Raw genomic sequence first — 12,191 nt, 5'->3', positions numbered from 1 at the left:
CAGCAATTCAGAACAGAACTTGCAGACCAGAACACAGTGATAAAGCCCAGACCCTTCAGAGACAAGATGAGAAAGGAGGAGGAAGGGAGACCAAGGTGGAGGGGGTGATCTGAGGGGCTTCATTCAAAGTGAACTCAACAGAACTCGAAGAAGACCTAAGGAGAACAGTTAAACAATGCTTGCACCATCTTTTACATTCCCAGTGGCTTAGGTGATGGACTGAGTGCTCCTGCCATTCAGACACTGGAGGACAAAGAACTGGCCTTGTGTTTCCTCAAGCTGCTCTCACAACAGCCCTCAGAGATAAGCTCCCCCAGTCTAGCACTACTCAGAGCACAAGAAGCCTTTCTTCAACGGCCTTTTGCCATCTGGCTGTTTCTTGGAAGCCAGGACCTTGGGCCAGAAGTAAGGAGCACGTGGAGGACTGAGGGAGGGGTTATGTTCTGATATTGAAAGAGTAGTTACAATTGATATTGAAAGAGTAGTTAAAAGCCTTTCAGGCGTGATAGTGCCTCCGCCACTGAGAAGTCTGCCAAGGGGGACAGGAAGAGGCGCCATCTATAGAAACTTAGTTGAGAGGCTGACTTGTGGAGGAAGGATTTTCCTCAACCTTGTTAGATTTTATTGGGCAGCTTAAGAATTAAAGTGACAGGAGACAAATTAACAGGAGAAAATTAAACAAAAGTTTAATAACATGCCTACATGGAAGAGACCCAGGAGAACTGAGTGATTTGCCAAAATGGCCAAAGGCCTTACTTTAAATACTATCTTCAGGTAAAGCCATAAAGAGGATGTGGGGGATAGTGGTTTGCGATTCCAAAGGAGAGGAAGGAAATTCACATGGAGGTGGAAAAGCACATGTTTGGCACATAAATGTTTGCTGAGTCTTGCAGAGACAATGGGGCACAGAGTGGATGGTGATCTCTAGGGCCAGCTGAATGTCCCCACCACACCTAGCCCATAGTTTTTGCAGATATCTCTGCTGATAGCCCTTTGCCAGGGGTAGAAAAGTTCCCTCTACTGAAATTCAATCAGGCAGTTAATGAAGATCAGTTTTGTCCTGAGTCTTTTGGGCCTGAAATTGCTTTCAACCTGAAATAATCCATATGCTAAAGATTTTTGGGTGGCAAGTTTTGCTCCCTGACACTGATGAATTTTTAAAGCCCTTTCCATGTGACCCAGTTCAGATCCTGAAAATGTGTTGTTAGTACCATGCGCCAAGCATGTGCTATGCTCTGGGGCATCAGCTGTGAACAAGGACAGTCTTGCCCCCAAGGGTCTGGAGAGAGATACACTGCCACGCAGGGTTCCTGGACACTTGTCACTCCTCGCCAGGACATTGGTGGAATTCTGGACCAAAAGTGACCAGGAAGGATTTTCTGGTCCCTTCACTTTTTTATCTTCATCCTCTGTTGTCCACCGACTTGGCCATGTTTTTGTCTCAGAGCTGAAGCTATTTGCAGTGCATTCTTGGTCTCTCATCTGTGATTGCTCAAGCTTACTTTGCTTTCATCATTTTCCTGACTTTATCAGCTGTGCTTACACTGCTCAGTTGTATTTACACTGCTCGAGCCTCTTCTGTCCTTGTTTGCCGTGGAAGCAGAATATGAAAATGCAACTCCAAAACAATGGAAACAGACTATTACTCTTCTGTAGTGCCTTCCATTAATAACTGGCACAAGGGAGGATTCTATTATATATATAATGTATTAAATTTGTGTCAGGCACATAGGAAACACTCAATATATGTTAGCCATTGTCATTAGAAACCTCTGTCTTTCAAGCTGATGCTTGTTTGGGAGAGGTCTATTATGCTGAAGTCTGTCTTGGCTCTCGTTATCAAATGGCCTCTTGACCATGGCAGGTGAGGTTTAGGCCACCTGCTTCCTGCTGCTATTGGTTTCCCTGCTTAGCAGTTTCATTCCCACCTCCAAGCAGATTATATCTGCTCTTCACTCATCACCCCACCCTTACCTTGAACTGTCAGTGGGGTCAGAGAAACATGCACTCCCTATTAAATTTTAACCACACATTGAGGACAATATGAGGTCATTTATCTGTTCAGCCAATACTGTGAGCCCTTACTCTGTGCTGGGAGCTGTGCTGGGTGCTGAGGCTACAGAGATTAATGAATCATAGCCCCTGCTCATCAGAAACTCTGATATGTAAACAAAATGGAACATGTTAACAACATCCAGGTATGAACAGAGTGTCCCTTTGTGTTATGGCAAGTGTTCCTGGACACTCCTATTCAAATGGAATTACCCCACCTAAAAGACAAGCCAGTAACACCCCCACCACCAGCACCATTTTCTCTGGAATCAAAACAAAATTGCATGGTACTTGGAATAGGTTAGAGAATTTTTAAGCAACTATTAACTCACTTCCCCCCACTTCCTATGGAAAAGAGATCTTTTTCCTCATTCATGTTGGAGATGGCCATGTGACATGCTTTGGTAGAAGCAACAAGTGTTTAAGTTCTGAGCCCAAGATTTGAGAAGTACCCTATGTTTTTTATTGCTATTCTGAGAGCTTCTAGTCCCTCCATAAGGAGAACAAAGCCCTGATAGCTGCTACCCTTTGCACTGGCCCCAGGGCGAGGTGTGTGGTGCACACCTGCATTTACTCCCGAGGCTGAAACAGAGCCATTGAAATGACTTAAACAGGCATATGCAAGAAATACATGATTTTTGCTTTGTTTTATGTTCTGTGAGTCTGTATTTGTTACAGAGCAAAACTGACTAATACTGTCTTCAAGACTCTGTGCTCAATATGACTACACCCACCCTCTCTGGCCTTCTCACTCTTAACAACTCACCTGTTGTCAAGCCCACTGTGTGAGGTATTCCCTCTGCCTGGACTTGTCTTCTTCACTTGTCATTCAAAGCCTGGATCAAATTTTGACCTTTTAAATGATACCCTTCTTCATCCCCACTCCAAAATAAAAATAAAGATGATGATGATAATAATATCACTAACAATAAACTGCTAATTCATTCAGTATGTATTGATTGGACGCCAGCTCTGAGCAGATCCGTGTTCTCCCCGTGTGACCCGCAAGCTCTTTATCCAAATTCATCAGGCCCTCACCACACTGCGATGCAATTTGTTGCTCAGGAGGCCTGCTCTCCCACGGACTGCTGCCCTCTTTTAGGGCAGAGGCTCTCTCTTTTGTCTCTATGTCTGGGTGTGAGGATAAGCACAAAATAAATGACAGCTGAATTCAATCTCTTATGAACAGTAGTTGACAGTATGTGTGGCCAGTTCCCTGAATGAGAGAAAGAGGCCAGAGGGACCCACAGCTGGGGCTGAGGCAGCTCCCACCTGCAGGCCTGGCCCTGCCTCGGGTCCAGACCAAACCTGGCCAGGGCAGGAAGTCCTCAAGCAGCTTCAGAATCGAGTCCAGCAGAGCTTAGTGTTGATTCACCCTGTTTATTGGCCTCGTGTATGAGTCATTTCCCCAGCAATGAGTTCAGGATTCCACTATTTTTCCAGGGTCACTGCTCCATCGGCCAGGCCTGGGAGGTGGTCTCTGTTATCCCCAGGCTCCTGAACTACCTTCCTCACCCTGCCACCAGCTAAAACACCTCCACAGGAAGTAGGTTCTGAGCCAAGGCTTCTTGCTAGGTGCTGCTGTACAGGACTGGCTTGTTTGGTCCCAAGTTCTGGTAGTTTCTCTAGTCACTTGGTTCCAGCTTTGTTTTGGCCAGCCCTTTCTCTTGTTACTTCAGTTCTGCCCTTGGAACCCAGCTAGTCTCTGCGGCCTGCTCCCAGATGGCAGCTACCTCTGACTTGAGAAATTGAGTATAAAATCCCCACTATTATTTGGTGACTGCTGCTATTTAGTTGCTAAGTCTTGTCCAACTCTTGGCGATCCTAAGGAAGGAGCCCACAAGGCTACTCTGTCCATGGGATTTCTGAGGTAAGAATATTGGAGTCTGTTGCCATTTCCTTCTCCAGGGGATCTTCCTGACCCAGGGATTGAATTTGCATCCCCTGCATTGGCAGGCAAATTCTTTACCACTAAGCTACCTGGGAAGCTCTTCCATATATACACTTCCATGTAATTTGCCACCCAACACCTAACATGTGGTGACGGAAGTCAGAGGAGCTGTTCCCTCTGGGGAGGGGGGTGGTAATTATTGGTAGCCACCACTAATTTTTGAAGCCACCACTCAGATTTTTGAAGACAGAGTTCATTCCAAAATAGAAATAGGTCCTGTTGTATATATGCCACTGAAAAATAAATGGAAGGATGAATGCTCAGCCTTGGAGCTCACCTTCCAAAGGATAAGAGAACCGGAGTGGACATACTATTTGAAATTTCAGATGGAAACCTCAATTTCATGTCTCTTTTATTCTCCACTTGATCTAATCAGCACCTCTTGCTGATCCTAAGAGTTCCCATCTCAACCTAAGCTTCCTCCTCCACACCACCCCCAATGCCCAACCTCCAACTATTCTTCTGCCTCTGCTATTTTGTCCAGTCCCCTTCTGGCATAAGGCATGTCCCCATCAGTGAGTTCTGGGACCCTGGTCCTTAGGTTCTGCCCTACTGGCAACCCCTTATCAAACACCCCAGCCATTTACACTGTATCTTTAGGGCTCAACTCTGTACTCATGCTCTTCCCCAAACCACGATGCTAGGCTGGTTGAGGGGAGGAGACTAGTGAGGTTTTGGTGGAACTCAGCACGTCCCCACTGCTCTCTAATGCCCTGGTAAGCAGCCCTACATCTCTGCTGAATCCTGAGATGAGCCACAGAAAGGGAGAAAACCCAGAAATCCTATCTATCCCTGTGCTGTAGGTCTCTGTCCTCACAAGACCTTGCAGCCAATGTCTCTGCTAAGAACCCTCAATACGAGATACTGGTCCATCAGGAGAAGGTGGGAAGTCTGAGACCATCCCTGATATCAAGCAAGAGGAAGCTCCTTTTGGAGGGAGTGTAGAATTTTGAACATGGGTCCGGCAAGGTCTTCCAAGAGACACCAAGGGGCAGACAACACAGGGAGCATATCTCCTTTGCTCAACAAAGAGCTCTGGCTTTTTCAGCTACACCCAGATCCAGTAAGCTGCTGAGCCTCCCCACCCCCCAGCTCAGGGAACCCCCCGGGCTAGCACGATGCTCCAAAGGAAAAAAAAAAAAAGCCATGGAAGACAAGAGGGTAGCCTCTACTGTTCTGAATCACGTGGTCTCAGAATCTTGGAACTGAAAGGTCCAGTTCAATCAGTCCTCTAAAACATCTCTGATCAAAGTCATCTTATTTGAGAATACTTCAGGCAACAGAGTCCTCACTACCTCCCAAAGCCATACACATCTTCTTCGCACATTATATTCTTCTTTAAATGGAACTGAAACCTGCCTCCATGTCAGACTATAGCATTTCCGTCTGAGCTCCCACGATGCCTCAGTTTTGGGTACATTTAATAATCCCCCAGTTTACTATACTCTTCTAAAGTGGTCAGAATTCTATTTCTCTATAAATGTCCCTCTGGGGCTAAGAAGAGTGTCTGAGAAGATAACTTCTTCCGTGAGTTGGATCACTGAAATACCCTGATGTCTTTAAGGCATTTATTTATAGCCCTGCCCTAAAGAGAAGCATCACTCCAGCCTTAGTTTGCTGGTTCTCTCCCACTCCTGGTCAGGGGAGGACATGTGGCAGCTAAGGGCAGCCCCCAACCCCGCAGGACCCCCTTTCTCCCCTTTCCCTGGCTGCATGCCTGTGCACACACTTCTCATCCCTAACACCCCTTTGCCACCGGGGCTGCCTTTTCTAACATGCAAATTTCACATAAAATCCTTCAAATGAAAACAGGTACTTTTCATTTTGCTCCCATAAACAGACACTTTCTAAATATTTAGACATCTGTATATAATGCCCTTAAACTGTTTGTTCTGAAGCATAAATAGGTATCTCTGTGTTTGAGTTAGTGTCTGATATGTTTCTCATTTAAGGAGAAAACATAAAAAATAATTGGAATAACTACAGCCAGGAACAATGCTTACACAGCATGTCAGTATCTTTTATTGTGTCTTAAAGTAAAAGCTTCAATTGTGGGAGTCTTTTCTTCCCCATCAAACAGAAGCACATCTCTTGCTTTTAACCCTTCACAGGACTTGGCTGTCTCAAGCAAAGGGAACCGGCAAAGGACCCATTATTTAGGGCCTGATTTGCCATCTATTATTTGGAACAGTACACTGATTCCTCATCCTCAATTTTTCACTGGGGGGAATGAATTCCCATTTTACTCTCAAGGAAGGAATAGTATAAACCCTTCCCCAACCCCTAACTGCTTCTCAAGGAGCAGAGGAAACGAGGAAGAAGGACTCCAGCTCATAGATCTGCCCTTCTGAATTCTCTCTTGTTGGAGTCTCTCAAGGTGTCTGTGATGGTCCATCCACCTCCACCAGAACTGCGTGGGGAAGTATAGCTCAGAGCGGGAGGAATTAGGGAGCCTTTGTGGTTAGAAGTCTCAGTTATTTTCTCTAATCAACATCATACTAATTTTGTTTTTAACTCCATCTCTCTGATTCTGGTTGCTTTCTTAAATGAAAACAGGTGGAACTAGAACTTTTTAAAATAAATAGGCTGAAGTTTCCTGTAATGTCCACCCATTGGCTCTGCAATGGACTGAATCATGAATGAACTGAATAGTGTCCTCCCAAAATTTATATGCTGAAGCCTCAACTTGCAATGTGGTGGTATTTGGAGATGGGTTAGATGAGGTCATGGGGTTGGGGAGCTTAGGATGGGATTAGTGCCCTTACGAAAAGAGACACCAGAGAGTTGCTCCTTCCTCATTAATACAAAGAAGAGATCATATGAGCACAAGGCAGGACAGGAGGCCTCAGACTGAAACTTACCTTATTGGCACCTTGATCTTGGATTTCTAAGCCTCCAGAACCTAAATTTCTATTGTTTAAGCCACTCAGTCTATGTATTGTGTTATAAGAACTTGAGAAGTTGAAGACAAGCCCAGTTTATTAATTCTTTTCTTTATCAAACATCTACTGAAACTCTCATTATGTAAGATACTCTGCTGGGTGCTTGAGATTAAAACAAAAATGAGGAAGTTTCCATTTCTGCAGGGTCAGTTTAGAAAACAGACAAAAAAAGCCAGTAATTTAAGCACAAAGTATACTTTAGTGTAAAGACTACCATGATCAAGGCAGCGAGGACCCAGCAGAAGGGTCTGTTCGCTTCTAAGGCAAGGTCAGCATCTGAATCCATAGAGATGAGACCAAACCTTGCCGTCTCATCTCCATAGCATAGGACCTGATCTCCTCCAGGAAATGCAGAGCAGGACAGCCATCCCTGCAGAAGCAGTGTGGGTCAGAGTTCTAAACCTGGAGAACTCAGAATCCCATGACAATCTACACATTTGCAGGGTCAAGGAGTGGTGTCTTCCCTCCATTTGGGGAGTGGCTGCAGGACAGACAGCAGTGCCCTGTCTCAGGCACTCTCTGTCTCAATGCAGCAGCCAGAGGGATCCTTCCAAACCATGAGAGCACATCGTTCCTCATCACATAGCTTTCCATGAACTCCAGATTGCTCAGAGATATGTGAAGACCCTCACATGACCAATGAGGATGATAGTCCTGCCCTCATTACTTCTCTGATTGTCCTCTTGGTTCCCTGGTCACCCACTCCTCTCAGCCTGCTGGTCTCCTTACCCCAGGCCTGTCCCCACCTTAGGGCCTTGTCACAGGCTGTTCCCTCTGCCTGGGACACTTTTTCTCCAGATATCTTTGTGATGACCCCCTTCCCTCCTTGGTGTCTCTGCTAGAATGCCACCTTCTTGGTGAGTCCTACGTGAACATGCTTTTAACAGTGCAGTCTCACACCAACTCCAACATCAGAACAGTTATAGTTCTATTTTTGTTTTCTCTTAACAGTTCTTGTTTCCTAAAACAGATTGTTTACCACATCTATTTGCATTTCTGCTCTTTGGCCCCCTGCAACACACATGCATTCATGAATGTAAGTAACCCAAATTCATAATGTTTAATCTGTTTCAGTCACTGACACATTTCAATTATCCAGAGCTGGGCCTGGTAGTGGGCACTTGAAAATGATTGAATTGTGTTCCCCCAAACTCATCTTGAAGCCCTGAGCCCCAGTGAGATGGTATGTGGAGAGAGAGCCTTTGAGAGATACTTACATTTTGATGAGGTTATGATGGTGGGATCCCCATTACTGTATAGGGTTGGCATTCTTATAAGAAAAGACCTGGTCTTACAAGTCCTGAATATTCATTGGAAGGACTGATGCTGAAGCTGATATTCCAATACTTTGGCCACCTGAGGCAAAGAACTGACTCGCTGGAAAAGACCCTGATGCTGGGAAAGATTGAAAACAGGAGGAGAAGGGGACAACAGAGGATGAGATGGTTGGATGGCATCACCGACTGAATGGACTTCAGTTTGAATAAGCTCCGGGAGTTGGTGATGGACAGGGAAGCCTGGTGTGCTAGTCCATGGGGTCACAAAGAGTCGGACATGACTGAGCGATTAAACTGAACTGAAGAAAAGACCAAAGAGGCCCTCTCTGTCAGTTTCTGCGTGTGTGTGTGTGTGTGTGTGTGTGCGCACACACGCGCATGCATACCATCTGAGAACACATTAAGAAGGTAGTGGAGAGCCATAATGAAATTCTCCACCAGGAGCTGAATTGATCTTGAACTTCCCAGCTTCTAGAACTGGGAGAAATAATATTTTGCTGAAGCAGCCTGAGAAGACTAAGATAGTACTTTAAAAAAACAAAAAAAACTTGTCAAATAAAGGAGTGATGCAATCATAGGGACAGCTCAAACCAAATAATGCTCTGATGTGAACCTTTCCTCATGATTTCTCTTACAGTTTGACCAATAATTCACATAATACACATATAGTTAACTGTCTGACTTGTTTTAAGTTCAAGTAAATTCCTGTTTGCTTGCTTCTTTAACATATATTATTTCCTTCCTATCATGGATAAGCCTTCTAATCTGACTTCTAATCTTATTCTGCCTTGATTTCCTTACTATACATTTTTATTGCCTTTGATCAGAGCTTTGGCCTATGCTGCTATGCCTTGGGCTTCCCAAGTGGCACTAGTGGTAAAAATCTGCCTGCCAGTGCAGGAGACTAAGAGACTCACTTTCTATCCATGGGTGAGGAAGATCTCCTGGAGGAGGAGGACATGGCCACCCACTACAGTATTCTTGCTTGAAAATCCCATGGGTAGATGAGCCTGGTGGGACACGATCCATGGGGTTGCAAAGAATCGAATATGACTGAAGCAAATTAGTGTGCACACACACACACACATGCTATGCCTTGAAAGAAATAAATCCACCTCCTTGTGGATAAGTAGGATGACAGTTCCTGGATCCAAAATCCAAGGAAGCCCATGTCTCCATCACCCATGGTGGCCTGATGCCTGCATATAACCAACTCCATTAGACCCTTCCAAGGCAGAGGAAAAAAAAACAACAAAACTCCCATAAAGATACTAGCTTGAGAAATTGAAGGGTTTTATGGGACAAATCCCATACAAACAAAAGAATACTTGCTGTGCAAACCTTTTGTTTTTCTTTTCTGAATTTCAGACTTTTCACATATGCGGTGAGATAAGAAGTATCCTATAGAACTGTCATGATAATTAAATGAGATTGTCTGTGGTGAGGACACAGCACAGCATCTGGTTCTTTCTGAGGTTAATTGCCATTAGCTATGATCAGAAGGAGCCAGAATGGCACCTGGAGGTATCTAGATTTCATCAACTCAGAATTCTGCCCACCTATATCCTAGCAAGAATCTAGGATTTCATTCTTCTTTAATTAGTATTCTGTGTGGTTCACATATCCCTACAAAATGAGGGCTGGAAGTTTATCAAGAATTGCCCTTGGGTTCAACACTTGGGGAAGGGAGGGCAAGAAACTAGCAGAAGAGGTCTAGCTGCAGTGCAGGCCCAGTGGCAGTTTCAGGCAAGGCTCCATCTCCATAGACTGGCCCATCAGGGTTGTCCAGCATGGGCTGAGATGGCCAGGTCTTTACACTCCTGCACTGATCAATCACTGAACGTGGACTTTGTGGGGAGAGTGTGACCTTAGGCAAGGGGCAGATCCTGCGGGACTGACAAATGAAGGCCGATCTGCCCAGTGGCCTTCTCAGTGGCCGAGGCAACAAGCTGTTCGCTGAAGAGGGAGCTGGGAGGCAATCACAACATCCACACGGTATGTTCTCCAGCCACCTGGCCTTCATCCTCAGTTCCCCATTCAGGGTACCAGTTACCCAAGCATACCTTCCACCCTAGTTGTTGGCCATAGTCCAACAGCTTTCAGGTTCTGCCCGACCTTAGGAAATAGGACAGAATCACTGTGTCCCAGCTTCTTGGTTGGCATCATGCTGTGAATGATCACTTCAGACCTGAATGCCATGACCTGTTGGACTTTGGTTGCTTAGAAAGTACAGCTCTGTCACCCGCTGGAACCTCCTTGTACACTGAGTCCAGCTGGGATGGAGCTTAATTTCTATACCTGTGGCTTATATACCGTGTCACCTTTCAGGTCACAAAGCCCTCTGTGGCTAAGTCAAATCTCTTTAATCTTATCTCTGTTCAAGGGCCTAAGTCTGGGTTCATTCCATTCTCAACATTTAAAAAAATAATAATAATGTAAACACCTCTCATCTTTATGATACTTTACAGTTTATAAGGTTCTTTACTACCCATGCTCTAGGCTTTCTACAGAGCACCCCAGAGGACAGGCAGCACCCTCAGTTCCCTTCTCCAGCTGAAGTTCAGGGTGACATCGTGACTGGCAATGCACTGCAAGTGGAGTTGGAAGTGAACCCAAGGGCTTTGACTGCCAACTCTTCGTGCCCTGCCGACCCCTGCTGCTCAGCTTTATGACCCCCATGCCCTCTCTTCTCCTTTTCTCTGTTCATTGCCCTCCCTGATCTCCCTTTCTCCCAGCCTAGCTGCAGGCAGAACCTCTTCTGAAGTAGGACAAATTATTTCTAAACTTTAGCAGAGAGGAGTGGATGGTGAGGATTTCAGTGGTCTTTTGCACTCAATGGAAAAGCCTATAGAGAGCCTTGTTTCCCCCAAAGGAAAAACTCCCAGGCTGTAAGACTTCTGAACAGGCCAGGAGGCCCCCGCCAGTTCCCTCCAGTAGGTGACCAGGCTCCACTTGCCAGGCGCACTGCCAGGCAGTGTGATGTGACAGTGTGTGGAGGGCTCTCCAGTAAGCCAGACTTGGGTGCAGATTTCATCTCCCTTTTCACTTAGGCTTTGTGACTTCTCTGAACCTTGATTTCCTCCTCTGTTCAGTGAGGTTATTACCTACCTCATAAAGTTTCATAGTTATTTAGAAAACAAACGCACAGTACTGAACTCAGTGCCTTGTTGCGGCATTCACATGTTCTCAGAAAATGGAAGTTCTCTTTCTTTTTCCTTTAACTCCCCTCCTCCAGCCCTAACTGAGAGAAGCAATGGGAGCGAGTTTGAATGGGAAAGAAGGAAGACTATTCCAGGAGGGAAGAACAGAGTGCGCTAAGATCATAGGTGGGAAAGAGCTTGATGTCTGCCTGTGAGATGAACAGAGAGGTCAGGGTGGTTGTGTGTCCTGAGCAAGAGGGATGGTGTCCCAAACTGAATGGACCATTAGGTGGTACTAGGCCACATTAACACTTTGCCATCCAGAATTTGGTTTTTGTTCTGAATGCAAGGAGAAGCCACTGGAGAATTAAGAAAAGGGAAAATGATGTGATCTGATTTTCACTGTAACATGATCACTTGGGCTATTGATGAAAATGTTTACAAATTAAGCCTTCCCTCATATGATATCAGCTCTTTGAGGGCAAGACATAGACTTTGTATTAATTACTGTCTTTGTTTCCTAGACCTGCTGTCATAGTCCATTAGGACTACACTATAACACAGTACCATAGACGGAGTGGCTTATAAACAACAGAAATGTATTTCTCACAGTTCTTCTGGAGGCTGGGAAGTCTAATATCAAGGCACCAGCAAAAATTTACTGCCTGGTGAGATCTTGTTTCCTAGTTTATAGATGGCTATTTTCTTTTGTGTCATCACATGGTGGAAGGGATGAAGGAGCTCTTTGGGGTATCTTTTAAAAGGGCACTAGTCCATTTATGATGTTCCCAAACTCGTGATCTAATCACCTCCTAAAGCCCCACCTCCT

This window comes from Ovis aries, chromosome 15 (assembly GCF_016772045.2).
Source record: "Ovis aries strain OAR_USU_Benz2616 breed Rambouillet chromosome 15, ARS-UI_Ramb_v3.0, whole genome shotgun sequence".
Lineage (NCBI taxonomy): Eukaryota > Metazoa > Chordata > Mammalia > Artiodactyla > Bovidae > Ovis > Ovis aries.
Note: the sequence above shows the minus strand (reverse complement) of the source record.